This window comes from Ambystoma mexicanum, chromosome 5p (genome assembly GCF_040938575.1).
Source record: "Ambystoma mexicanum isolate Mex_15411 chromosome 5p, UKY_AmexF1_1, whole genome shotgun sequence".
NCBI classification, from domain to species: Eukaryota; Metazoa; Chordata; class Amphibia; order Caudata; family Ambystomatidae; genus Ambystoma; species Ambystoma mexicanum.
The window spans coordinates 1,117,251,405-1,117,265,984 of record NC_090930.1 but is presented as its reverse complement, the minus strand read 5'-3'; the positions used below and the strand labels follow the sequence as shown (position 1 = coordinate 1,117,265,984).

General features: G+C 47.3%; 1 protein-coding gene across 1 annotated transcript in view; it reads right to left on the bottom strand.

Annotated features, from left to right (window-relative positions):
* Positions 1-14,580, bottom strand: part of NUP153 (nucleoporin 153) — a 1,189,258-nt gene that overhangs the window by 653,178 nt on the left and 521,500 nt on the right. The gene's annotated exons all lie outside the window — the stretch shown is intronic.

Here is a 14,580-nt window from a genome sequence, read left to right as displayed (position 1 = left end):
TTTAACCGGAAAACTCTGCGGCTGGTTTCTTCCCTGATAGTGCAACAACCTTCATCTTTCCTCCAAGTCGAGATCTTCTCTTCCCCTGGACGACGCAACTTGCACCCACTACCAGGAACTGCCACCACTGGAGGATCCTTCCCACTTAAGGTACCGTGTCCCGCCTGGCTTCCCTTGCTACAGACTATACGGGGTAGATTTAGCCCCCGGCTTTCGAACCTGGGTTAGTCTGGTACACCCTGGCTAAACTTTCTTAAAGCCTCTCTAAACTCTTTTTGAACCCTCTGCAAGACTTTCTAAGCCTAGTGTAACTGATCTTGGGCGCATTTGTGCTCTGCTCTCTCTAAGAGTGGGCCCAGCCTTTGGACTTTGGCTCACCAGTGACTTTTTGCTCTCTGCCTTGCTAACAGTGTTCCTGAATCTTAGCGTGGTGTACCTTTTCATATTCTATCTTTTTCCCTCCCTTTCTCACAAACCTATTAGAGTGCCATCTAGTTAAGCGCTCACCTCTGTATGAAAATAAGTGGTGTTTTACTGTGATTTATCTGATCGGGAAAAAGGGGTGTATATATTACAATAGTAACTGTGTTTAGAATATTTTACAATAAGAGTGCTGGAGTGTTTCAACTGTGTGTTTTTAAATAAATAATTATATACTTTGATATCAAAGCTCTGGTCAGTGTTTGCTTATATTATTGTATCTGAGTGCCTATTGTGTATACTTTGCATACTGCCTAACTCTTCTTGAGGGAAGTCTGACTGCTCAGCCACAGCTACCAGGTAAATCTGGGTGGTACAGACTGCTACCAAGTGTGTTTACTGCCAACACCTGTAGTCTTAAATTTTGCAGTGGTCCCTAAGGGAACTGCACAGGTTTCTGCCTAACAGACAGTGACTTCTCTTGATCTGGCCCGGAGCAGCCAGTCGTCCAAGTAAGGGAAGACTTGCATCCCTTGAGGTTGTAGATGGGCTGCCACCGGTGCCAAGCACTTGAAGACTCTGGGCACCGACTTCAGACCGAAGGGAAGTGCCTTGAATTGGTAATGCTTCCCCTGAATGACGAAGCGCAGAAAATTGCAGTATACTTTGTGAATGGGGAAGTACGCATCCTCCAGGTTAGACGAACAAGTATCCCTCTTCCAGCTGCCCGAGCATGTGTTGGAGTGATCATTCAGAACTTCTGGGACTTTATGTATTTGTTCAATCATCGCAGGTCTTCTTTCGTACGAGAAAGTACCTTGAGTAAACACTCCAGAGCGCTGGAGCCGCTTTGGAACTAGCTCTATCACCCCTTTAACATGGCCCAAAATTCCAGCAGCAGCTGAGGGACGTGGTTTTCCTGCCGGGCCACCGGTTGTATTCGGGTACACATTTGGGAACAATAGCGTGTGTCCGTGGGCTAGAGCGTCCAGCACCCAATGGTCGGTGGAGATGGTCTTCCACTTACTGACAAAGTTCACTAGCCAGCCTTCCACCAGGGTGCACGGGTGGGGGACCGACGTCCTGGCTGGTTCATTCTTGCATGGAGGTCAACGGGCCGCCTTGCAGTCTTGGAGCGGCCCCTGTTGGTTTCTTGGGCTGAGGAGCGGGAGGGTTGGCGGTAAGAGGAGGTGCCCCACCGAAACCCCTTGAAGATCGGCTAGAAATGCCTCCTGAGGACCGAAAGGACGGCCGTCGCTGCTGTAGTGTGCCAAGGGCAGGCGCAGCCTGTCTGCCTTACTGGCCTGTAGGGGCTCATCCACAGCTTTCCTGCAAAGATTCTCCACGTGAAAGGGCATGTTCAAAACCATTGTTTGGACCTCCTCTTGAAAGTTGGTGACCTTTAGACAGCCACAAAGGCGAAGGCAAACGCCATTACCCATCTGGCGGAAACCCGCTGTCGCGAACTCCATGGCCACACTGATGGCGTGGTCTGACGCCACTTTGCCCTCCTGTAGAATCTCCAAAGCCGCTAACCTTTTGTCGGGGAGGAAGTCCAGTAGAGGGGCGAGCTTAAACCATAGCTCCCGGTCGTATCTTCCCACGATAGCAAGGGTGTTGGCGGCCTTGACAGTTGTCGCCACAGAGTAGATAACCTTCCTACCTATCGCACCCAACTTCTTCCCCTCGTTATCAGGAGGGGTGGACGCTGCAGAAGACGTCGAGCTTGACAATTTCTTCTTGGCCAATGCAGAAACCACTCAATCCGGTGACGGTCCAGCACTGTGTACTTCTCCAGCCGGTCCCTCTTCGCTGGGGCTGTAAAAGGGCTCTTCATGAGTCACTCTTTCATCCCAAATGTCATCCAGGATCAGGACTGAAAGGATGGTCTTCCTCTTCACCTCATGCATGGATAAAAGAGGCCCTCCTTTTTCTTCTCCAGCATGAGCTGGAAAAGCTCTGGCGATCATCGCATGGAACAATCCTATCTCGTCCGGAGGGGAGGATCTGGGTCGAGGCGATGGGAGGTCCACCATTCTGGCGTCATCATCCGTGCCAGTCGTCGCCATGTCCGACTGTCTCCTGAGCAGGGTGGTAGAGGAGGTGAAGGGTGGCAAGGAGGTATCGGGTGCCTCTTCCTCTTCTCGGCCGACGGCTCCTCCATTGTCAGCAGGGCGGACGGCTCCGGCATCACAGGAAGAGCAGGTGGGGGGAGTCTATCTTGGATACCAGAGTATGAAGGGTTGAGAGAACGTCCACTGAAAGGTCTCGAGGCAGCCTCTAGGGCGTAGGAGTAGGACCAGGGCCCTCGTCGTCCTGAAGCCCTCTGTCGCCTTAATCAACGGTATCCTCATCACCCTTGCCATGTGGCGAGACTCCAGCATCTCCCACGTCGCCATCGCCCTCCCGGATAGTCTGGAGGTAAAGGAGTTAATCCTCCTCGGCAGAGGAGCCATCCGTGCCCTGGAGGCCATCAACGCCCCACCACCCCCTTCTTCGCATCCAGAGGGGACGGCCTTGGGGAGACGGTCAGCATCCTCTTCCTCAGGGTCTTCTCAATGAGCTTGAACAAAGCCTCCCTCCTGGGAGGAAGGGAAGCATTTGCTGTCGGAAGGGCCCCCTGCGGGTCCTTTAGCCTTCTCAGAGGATAAGCCAGACGCTGTACACCGTTCGCCCATCTACTTGGTCGTCTGCGGGGCCCCTTTAGCTTACCCAGGTGATCAGACTCTTGGATGAAGATCCAGAGCGTTGACTGGAGACTGATGCAGCTGGGGAGGTCGAACGCGCCCCGTCTGTCGCCAAGTCCGCCACAGCAGCATCCCCGGTAGCGGACTCATGGTGCTTGGCCTTTTATTGGACCCCCACAGGAGGGCTGCCCTCAAAGGACTTAGAAGCCCACTCAGCTTTCTGGGATCCGGAAGAGGCATGCCTATGGGAACCACCTGGTGCAGAGGTCTTGGCCTGCAGCCATTGTTCCAGCCGTTTACACTGATCCTTCAACGTGCGTTTTGAGAGCACGGCAAAACGCATAATCCTCCTCCTTATGCGTTGGGTACAGGCACTGGGAAGGTTTGTCATCCATGTGCACATTAGGCAAACCGCAACTGGAGCAAAGCTTGAAGAGGGCAGGGGAATCCTTCTCGTCTGATATTATCCATGCGGTGTAGGCCTCAAGAATCTTCTAGAAGCTTCCACAAAGAAACTCAATGAAATCCGCCCTTGAGGGGCGCTGAAGAATCTGAAAAACATGTCCCCATTAATCGGAATGAAAATCGATGGAGCACACTTGCTCGATTGACCGAGTATAACTCTTCCAAAAAGCGAAAATCGCAGTAAAAGCTTGAGAGCTAAGCACGAGGACTCCCCAAAACTTGAACGTGCAGTAAAAATCTGAAGATGGCTGCCAGATGAGGGGCTTAGGTAGAGGGCAGTCATTGATTGGCTGGGGGCAGTATGACCTAGAGCTCAGCAATTGGTTAAGAGAAAGACCGTTCAGAAATGAAACAAACTGATGTTTTCTTTTACCAAGGATTCCCAGCCTGACGGGGAATATTCATGAGCATGTGAATCCATGCTAGACCCCATGCTAGAGAATAGAACCTACATCCACTGCCCATTTGCTAAGACGATGTCACGCAAAGTTTGTAATCAGTGCCCTCTGGGAAAACTACAAACAACTGACTACAGGTATAGGAAACCCAACCTTTGCTATAAGCTTGTACTACACAGTTTTGGTAGCATGTTGAGCAGCCAGGCTCATCTCAAGAGGGGTCAATGTGAGCTGTAGTGGAGTTACAGAGATTCACAGTTACAAGTATTCAAATAAACTCTTACACTCAAGGTTACTGCATAAACAATTATTAATGTATCCGTCAGTTAGAATAAGCCGTCTTCAGAAGGGAGCAATATAATAGTGACACAAATACACTTCAATACTGTACACTCTTAGTTTCTAAACCAGTAAAGACCCTTTTGGCATGGCCCAGACACAACCTACACCCAGAGGTGACTTCAATAACTAGGCTGCTGCGGACATTAATATCTTAATGTTGGCATTTAGAATACTCTTAACAGTTGGCAAAAGGCAAAGGTTATTAGAACAACAAGAGACCACAAATATTCTTAATCAGGCAAATACTTTTGGATCTCCTAGAAGAGTCATTCAGTTCAAAAGGCTAAGCCAAAGTCAATGGGCAAATGTCTTGTATAGGATGAAGCACTTCTGGTAGGTAAATGGAAACGTCTTTGCACAAGTTTTAAGGAATCTTTGATGACAAGAAGAACCAAATGTAGGGCCACAAGCTCATTAGGCTTGTGAGTTGTAGAGGTTGCAAGCAACTCTACAGCAAGAGTAAAGTTCTCAGACTTTTTACAGTACCTTAGAAATGAAGAAAAGATGCAGCAGATGACATGTTCCTGTGCGGCTCTGCCGATCTCAATGTTCCTGGGCCTCAGTCGTGGGGACAAGAGGGTGGACATCGGGGGACTCCTGCAATGCACTGGGACGGTCAAAACTCGCAACAGGCAAACTTCACTTTCAGTTGCTGTTCAGTCTTTCAGCTCCTAGCATCTACTGCAAATAAAAACACATGGTTCCTGGCTGTCGAGATTGACTTTCCTTGCATCTGGGGTCCTGCACTCTGTTGAGGGGGCTCAGGCTCTGTCAGTCCTGCTTCCTGGGAGTCCGGAGGACCTTCCTGAAGCTCTAGGCCAGCTTAAAAGCAATGCACACAATCTGGTGAACCTCTCCTTGGATATACGGTTTCCAGCAGCAACTCGGTGGAAATTCAACCAGCTCCGAGATGGATGTCCAGGTGGCTAACTTTGGAGTTGATTTGTCCAACCAATTCCAGGGGAGAAGTCGTCCTTGCAGGGGCTTCTCTGTCGATGCAAACTTAGCTTTTTGGCACTGCAGCAGGGCTTCACCAAGCAAACCAACGGTCCAGAAGTTGCACGAGGCATCTTCAAGTTCTTCTTCGGTTCCTTCGTCCAGTGGTCGACTGCCTTCCAAGCCAAAAGACTCACCTTTTATTCAGTTCTCTCCTGTTCATTCCAGCCTAGCTGCCACTCACCCAACAGGGTGGCTGTCCTTGCCGGACAGTCAGCCAGCCAATCACCACAGAATGCATTTGGGTCTCTTTGCAGACTAAGCAGTTAGTTTCAGGCACCTCCCCCCACTTCCTGCCTACCCCAGACACTCTGGAGCCAGAGGCGGGCTTCACTCCTGCATACTGCCAAAGGCGAAATGAACAAAGCGACCAAACGTGGTTTGGCACGCAGAGAAAGTCTCTAGAAGGACCTTTCCACAAAGACATGGTTGAAAAGAGCAGATCTGGGACCATTTTGTCAAAGATGGCTCTGCTCCATTTTGAAAAAGATGGCTCCCGCAGTTGCTTTACCAAAGCCGCGAACGCAGCCCGTGGTAAATGCAAACCATGGTATTTCAAAACAAAGCCACTGCCACCAGCCATTCAGTGAGGAAAGGCCAACATAAAAATGTTACATGAGACTCCAGACAAAGGTGATACTAAGTAGCTCCTGCAGCACTCTATTGTAAGATAGTGTATGCCAGGTCTAGAAAGTTACAAAGGTAAGTTAAGTCAATTTTACTTAACTGCTCTGGGAAACAGTTTATCACAGAGAAGGTATTTAAACCTTTGGGAAATCTGAAAGACTTCCCTGTGCCACTGCACTGAAGGTGCAGTGTGACAATGTAAAAGATTATGCCTATGGAGTTCGTCTCATCGCCGTTCTTAACATACATCAAATGATTTGCCCCTCTGTGGTCCAGCTTCGTGTAGATGTTAGCGTCTTTTGCTTGGTCTAAGAGCACCGATATGAAAAGCAGCGGGTATCTGTTCTTGACTTTGACCCGGTTTACAACACCTCGGTTTTAAGGTGAAAGTTGTCATGATGCCTACCCCCGGGGACCCAGACCAAGTCCAGCAACCCTAGAAGCAGGCATCAAGTTATCCCAAGCAAGCCCAACAACCCCTGCTAGGGGCTATTTGGGTCCAGTCCTGGCGCCAGGCTCAGATGAAAACTTACCTGATGCAGACCATGCTGCAAACTTACCTGATGTAGACCATGCTGCAAGAGCTCCAAGCCAAAAGCCAAAAGAGGCTTGGAAGGGACTACTTTACTTGGGGACTATTTTACTCGGGCGGGGCTGTGGAGGAATACTTACCTGGGACTACTTTGGAGGCTATTTAAACCACGCCCGAAGAGCAGCACACGCTTCGCATTATTCTGCATCCAGCAGCGTAACGCTCACTGTGCCTGCAAGTCTGCATCCAGCCTTCTGCCACGCCCGCCTCGAGCTCCTAGAGAAAGGAGAAGAAAAGGTTAGAACAAGAGCAATACCTTTGATCCTTACCTGAATTCCAGATCCATCGCGCCTTCGAGCTGGAAGAAAGAAGCTATTTATGCGTGTCGCCTCGCCTGCTGCAGCGCCGCGCTGAACTCACCGGCCTTCGCAGCATGTTCACATTCCACTGCATCCTCCTGCATGTTCTCGCCACACTCTGGCACCTAAGGAGAAGACAAGAACAGCAAGGTGAGCCAAGGGAAAACACAGAGGAATATTAGTTACCCCCCCCCCCATAGACTTACCTGATTTTACCACCAGGGGTATTATTCCTCTCCACGGGTCGGCGCAGCTGCCACTGCATCTTCGCCGAACCCTGGCCCCTAAGGGGAAACAAAAGGACAGCAAGGTGAAACAAAGGGACTAACCAGGGGAACCCTCACCACAATAGACTTACCTGATTTTACTGCCGAGGTATTATTCCCCGAGACTTCATACTCTACTCTCAGCGCCTTAATAAGGGAGAAAGCAACAGGTTACATAGACATTATTTTATCGAACTGTGTTGGAAAATGCAAGCACAAACTACCTCCCCCACTTTGGTTGTACTTAAGTTACAGCCGCACGCAGCACGAAATCCCCATCCGCGGATTGAGAATGGCCATGGAAAAGGGACTGTGCAGGATGAGGAATTGCCCAATACCCCGCTTCAGAGTGTGGTATGCACACAGTGAACTGGTGTACAAAACTAATATAGTTCAATGGGGACCTTTTCAATGTGATTGGTAGATGTGTGTGGAACATTCTAACAGCAACCCCTGCTGGCGTGTTACAAAGAAGGAAGAGGAAAGCTAAGAAGCAATGTTTGTGCTTTTGCAGGGGTACGGCCTTCGCCGTAGTTGAAGAAACGCATGTGGCACATAAAACCGCTTGCAGCATGCTACCTATGGAATGGCATAATGTGGTTGCACAATAAAGGACATTAAGCAGGTCCCAGCGGAAGTGGGAGAACCTGTGAGATCATGTGTGCCAGCTCCCGCTGAGCAGCAGTCATACAGTCTCCCCTACAGCCTTCCGCCACAGACTTTGACTCACCTAAATACAGGGACCATCATCAGGACAATAACATTCGTATAAGTAGATGGTGAAATGTATGATGCAAGGTGACTAACATTTGACAGCAGTGGTTTTTGTGAAGAGTTAATAAAAGCACAGAAAATTAACCTTTGGTGTGATCATTGATAGGCCACTGCAGGGGCTTATTGCAACTTTGGGAGTGGGTTACAGGAAGGGCAGTTAATACTTTACATAATTACTGTATGTACTGAGCTGGGTAGGCATTAAATGTAAAGAAAATGCAGCACAGCACACTCGGTCCAACCTCACCAACAGGGCACAGTACTGCGGCCTCCTACTCCGTTTTGGGAAGCTACAAAGAAATTGTGGTGGAACTTTGCAGTGTGCACTTTTGTAGGACTGCTGTGGAGAACTTGCACTTGGCAAACAGGCCTGCATGTTTTTAAAAGATACATATATGTGCAACGGCACATTGTGGTGTGTTTGTAAAGCGTGAACTTTCGGAAAAACAATCTTAACATTGCAAAACACTGCACTTTCCCGCTGTCCGAGGGTCCAGATGGTGTTCCCGAAATAAGGGCCTACGTGCAGCTTTGGTGCGGTCGTATGCTGCTGTTGCCACTGTTCTCCTTTGGGACGGCTGTCCGCAGGACGCTTTTTGGCTGGAAGTTGTGCGCATGAGGAGAACTGTCCTATGCACACCGCTGCCACTTGTCTACTGAATAATAGTCCGACACATGTGCGCCGACCATTTTGGGAGACACAGGATGTTTATAGTGCATAGCAGGTGGAATGTTCATGTGTACAGCTACTTGTAGGAAGTGGGTGGGCATCTCAAGCACATTAAAGTTCATTCGCATATGCAGCAGAGTGGCGCTGTTACTAGGACACACAGGAACACAAACATGCTTGTACTTGCACTACATACAAACGTCCACTCCCACACGCATTGATAGGTGGTGGACAACATGCAGACCTTGCTGGCGGTGTACGGATGCCCCCATTATGATTGTAGATCGGCCGGACAGCTGCGGTGTCTGTAGGACACCTACCTTTTTCTTAATTGCGGTCTTTGCCATAAGGACTGTGTGCCACTGAGTCAGAACCCCATTTCAGGAAAAATAAAATACCACACAAACCCTCAGAATTTTCACAATATTACTGTTTACTTGTACACATTCATACGCGTTATTGGGAAGGGGTAGCAGAAGTGGCTACTGTTTGTGGCGAACTGGGGATTTGCAGAACTTGGTTGTGAGGGGAGGAAGAGCTTGATGTATTACCGTAACATCTACCATGACATGGTTTTTGAGGGGATGGTGGCCTATGACTTGGGGCGGAAGTACACATGCTGGTGTGCCACTCCTTTTTTATCTTGTTCAAAATATATCCTTGTATGAAACTTTACGGCGGTACATTTGTTCACCACTTTTTCCACTTTCATCTCCAGGCTGTCCATTTCCCTATGCACAGAGTTTCTTTCCTTTCCTATGCCCGTATACTGATGTGCAAGGATTGACACTTGTAATGCCTTGCTTTCCTTTGCAATATATTCTCTTACAGAAAAGAGAATGTTTGGTGTACATGCAGCACCATATATTACATCATTTACGGTTCACTGTACTGTGCGTACCAATGGGCTTACTACAGAAACTGTTTGCGTCATGAGGGACATTTTTGTCCTGCCACTTTAAGGTGCTTGTTATTGCTGCGTTACACAAAGACATGGTATAGTTATGTTGTATAGCATACTGCAGCAGCTGTGTAATTATTACATAAAGTTTAGTGTCCATACTACATTGAAGTGACGTTGAGGTCTTAGCACTTTCCAGTCGTTACTGTGGCACTTAGTTCTCTGTTCTCATTTACAGTAGAAGTGCGGTACATTGTTGAAGGTGGACACCAATTCTGTTCATGCATTCCGTTACGGTGTACTGCCTATGCCTTTGTCCTGTTTGCTTCATAAGTACACAATTTGCAAACCTACTCTTTTCACTTGCAATTCTTGCACATGGTGCGGTTTGTATACGTTCTTTGCGTTTGGCGATTGGTACCACTATGTAAGAGCACCTGCCTTCCACAGCAGGTTGGATGCCACGCAATCTCAGAAAACAGACTCACATTACGCAACTGCTGTCCGCATTAACATGGTCCCAGCAGTTTCACTATGTTGCATAGTTCTTCCTTACAAACTAAGGGTATCGTGATAAAAACCAATGAAATTCACTGACAAAAACATTGTCAAAAGGGGCGTTCTGGTCAAGTTGCGCTACTAAAAACATTTCACCTTGATTGCAAAAGAATAGCCTAAAACTACTACTATTCTCCTACAATGGAAAGCCCTTCGTATGACGCTTTGTGCCGAAGCCTCACTCCTTGCCTTCCGCAAAGACATGAAAACCACTCTGTTCGCCTGCTCTACACCACAGTCCATATAGGACCATGCGCAACCTCTCCCTATAAACTTGCAAATGTATCTGCAACTAGCTGACGGCCTTAATGCGTGACCAATGTAAATTAAGTAAAATGTATATTGTACCTCCCTTATTTATATTGTACCTCCCTGCAACTAAGCTCCCTGCAAGTAACAGCGCTGCGATGCCCATGGGCTGTTTTGTGCGCTATACAAAATGTAAAAATAGTTAAAGTGCCGTACTAAAAACCTATGAAATTCACTAACAAAAAAACCTTGCTAAAAAGGGACGTTATGATTAAGTTGCAATATTAAAATACCTATGACATTCAATCAAAAAACATTGCTACAGGGACATTATGGTTACAGGTAAAAACCTAAAATCCCCATAAATTTGCAAGTTATGTTACGGTACGCAACCATAACTCGCGCCAACACTGCACAGCAAGGACTAACACCCATGACATCAAAGATGACATCACAAATGTCGATGACATCACATGTGCATTTAGTTGTCATGAAGTCTCCAGAAGGGATTGTCATTGTAATGTTGGCAGAAAACTATCAAAGATCATTGGGAGAACTATCATTACATAAATAGGTGATTAGGTAAAGCATTGGTATAAAGAGTGTTGCATTACATATTTCTTTCCATTACATAACTGAAGTCATGTACAAACAGCGCAGTGTGTGCAGCATGCACAATACAGGTGCAATATCCAAATTCTTCTCATGTTACATAGTCAAATTATGAATGCTTTCCTTTTAGACTTTTGTGCACTGTTAAACATGTAATAAGTACCTACAAATCCCTCACATGCAACATAAATGTTCTACTGCACACAAAACTAAAAGACACCACAATGCATACCAATAGCAGCATATAGAAAGAAATTAAAGTAAGCAAAATAGTAGCAGTACGACCAGAAAGTGTTAATAACCTAACTGATTATCTTCATGCACAGAAACGATTGCTGTATTTAAGGCTTGCCTTGTTCCCATATGTTTATGTACCATGTGATGTGAGTGAAACCCAAGGAAAGCAGTGTACGAACATATGAGATGGGTAAGGTGTACAACTATAGCATCTTTTCACTTTGTAGTTCCTCATTGTTAGTGAAGAAAAGCACCCAGTGTACATATGTTATTAAACAAAAAAAGGGAGCCAGACCTGTGATGTCATTAGTGATATCAATCATGTCATCTTTGATGTCATGGTGTTAATCCTTGCAGTGCAGTGGTAGCGCAAGTTATGGTCGCGTACCATAAATTGCAAATTTGTGGGGTTTTTAGGTTTTTACCTGTAACCATAACGTCCCTGTAGCAATGTTTTTCCATTGAATTTCATAGGTTTTTTTAGTAGTGCAACTCAACCAGAACATCCCTTTAACAAGGTTTTTTGTTAGTGAATAGGGGATATATTACTCACCATAATCGTATTTCGTATCCTTGTATCTGCTTAGATTCACATGCTGTGCACAACCCGACATCTAGTGGACTCTGCGGAGTATTAGTTTGTTTTTCGAAAATCGAAAAGGGGCGAACTAGGGCGTGCCAGTAATACTATCCCTAGTGTGACGTCCACTGTACCCATGATCCCTCACGCGTGTAGGACCCTCAGATTGTATTTTTTCTGACATGAGGTAGCATGAAGAGTAGCGTTAGTATACAGTATCCAAGCAGATAAAATAGATAAGACTACAAGCATCCATGCACCTTCCCTCAGAGGCGAGGAAGGGTGGGCGCATGTGAATCTAAGCAGATACAAGCATCAGAAATATGATTACAGTGAGTAATGTATCCCTTCTGAGGCTTGTGGAATCTGCTTAGATCACATGCTGTGCATAGATTAGCGAGCAGTGTTAGAAAGAGGTGGTATGTGAGAAGGGTCATGAGCGAACAAATGTCTTAGAACCGCTTGTCCCACTGAAGTATCTGTCTTGGAATGAGTGTCAATGCAGTAGTGCTGAGTATAAGTGTGAAGAGAGCTCCATGTAGCTGCTATGCAAATGGTGTCAAGGGGTACATTTGCAATGAAAGCCAGAGTGGCCCCAGTACCTCTTGTAGAGTGGGCCCTTGGCGTAAAAGGTAGTGTCTTTTCTAAAAGTGAGTAGCACAGCAGGATACATTTGACTATCCAATTAGAGATGGCACCTTTAGAGACGCGATCTCCTTCTCTGCCTGTAGCTACGGAGACGAGCAGTCAGTCTTTCGTAGCGGTCTGGTCTTGTCTACGTAGTAGAGGACCGCTCTTCTCACATCTAGGGTGTAGTTTCACCTCAGCAGAGCTTTGGGGTTCTTGGAAAAAGGCCGGTAGCTCAATGGACTGGTTAACATGAAATTTTGAAATAAACTTAGGTGAGAACCTAGGGCGAGTTTGTAGAACCAGTTTATCCTTATGGACAGTAAAGAAAGGATCCTGCACTGACAGAGCTTGAATTTCAATGACCCTTCTTATGGATATAATGGCTACCAAGAAGGTAGTTTTATAAGTCAGGTGTTTGAGACTAGCTTTATGCATGGTTTCAAAGGTGGGGAGGGGGCATGAGTTTAACAAGCACCACATTAACGTCCAACCCTGGTGGTGGGTTAGAAATTGGAGGGTGGAGTCTCTTCACCCCTTCCGTAAAGGCTTTGACAACTGGCACTTTTCACCATGACACCTTGTTATGGGAGGTGGTGTAGGCTGAAAGCGCCGCCAGGTGTACCTTGAGTGAATTAAATACCAACCCTGGGTCCAGAAGGTGGAGCATGTAAGGTGACAATATTGGAAGGAGTGCAATCAATTGGGCTGATTTGTTTATTCTGGCACCAAATAACAAATCCTCTCCATTTAACAAAATAACAGTGTCTTGTGTTAGGTTTTCTTAATTCTTTTAAGATATCCATACATCTCTGGGGTAAATGGAGCTGGCCGAACTGACTTCAGGAGCCATGCTGCCAAGGTCAACGAGTTTGGTTGAGGATGCACCGTTTGTCCTTTGTGCTGGGAGAGTAGTTTGTACCAGCACGGGAGTCCGATGGGTCGCACACAGCAGGTCTGCGTAGGTGTAGGAACCATGGTTGTCTCGCCCACATAGGAGCAACTAGGAGGAGCGTAATCGATTTCCTATGCATCTTGTTGACCACCTTCCTCATCAGAGGGGTTGGTGGAAAAGCGTAGGCAAACATCCCTGACCAATTCATCCATAGAGTGTTCCCCTTGGAGCCTGGCTGGGGGAACCTGGATGCGAAGTCTGGGCACTGCCTGTTTTCGCTTGTGGCGAATAGGTCTTTAGTGGGGAAACCCCACTATGAGAAGAGATCTTCTAAGACTTTTGTGTAGACACCATTCATATTCTTCTGGGAGGGGATCTCTGCTCAAAGAGTCCACTAGTGAATTGAGATCCCCTGGAACATGGAGACAGGTAAATGTTCCGTTTGAGTGCCCATATCCAAATTTTCTGGGCAAGCTTGGACAGATTTGGCGAACGAGTGCCCCCTTGCTTGTTTATGTAAAACATTGCTGTTGTGCTATCTGTTAGGATCTGCACTGACCGGTTGGATAGGTGGGGTTCGAACACCGAAGCGCTCTGAAGACTGCCAGAAGTTCTAGCAGGTTGATGTGATTCTGAGCCACTGTTTGAGACCAGAGACCTTGAGCTGTGTGAAGGAGGTGTGCTCCCCACCCTGAAAGGGACGCGTCTGTTGCGAATACGGCCTGTATTTCTGGATCGTAAAAGGGTTTCCCCTTTGAAAGATTCTCTTGTCCAACAGCGAAGACTCTGTACTAGTGTTGGCGAAATGACCACTAGATCGTCTCACTGACCACTTACCTGAGACCACTGTTTCGCCAACCATTCCTGCATGGGTCACATGCGCAGGCGCGCGTGGGGCACCAGGTAAATGCATGATGCCATCATGCCTAGCAAACACATCGCTTTGCACACCCTTATCTGGCGACCGGACTGATAGAGGAATTTGCAATAACAGATTCCGAAGTCTTTCCTCTGATGGAAAGGCCAACCCCTCTTTGGTGTATAGGACACCTGCTAGGAACTGTTTGGAGATGCTTGGCACCAGGCTCGATTTTTCTCATTGATTGAGAAGCCCAATTGGAAGAGGAGGTCGATTGTTCTTTGAATGTTGGATCTGCAAATTAAGGGTGTTTCCCCTGTGATGAGCCAGTCATCCAGGTAAGGGTACACTGGGATTGCCTCCCTGCGAAGTTGCGCCGCCACCACCGACAGTACCTTGGTGAATGCCCTTGGAGCCGAGGCTATTCCAAAGGGCAGCACCTTGAACTGGTAGTGCTGGCTGTCTACGTTGAAACGCAAGAATCTTCTGTGCGCTGGGAACTTGGAAATATGAAAATAAGCATCTT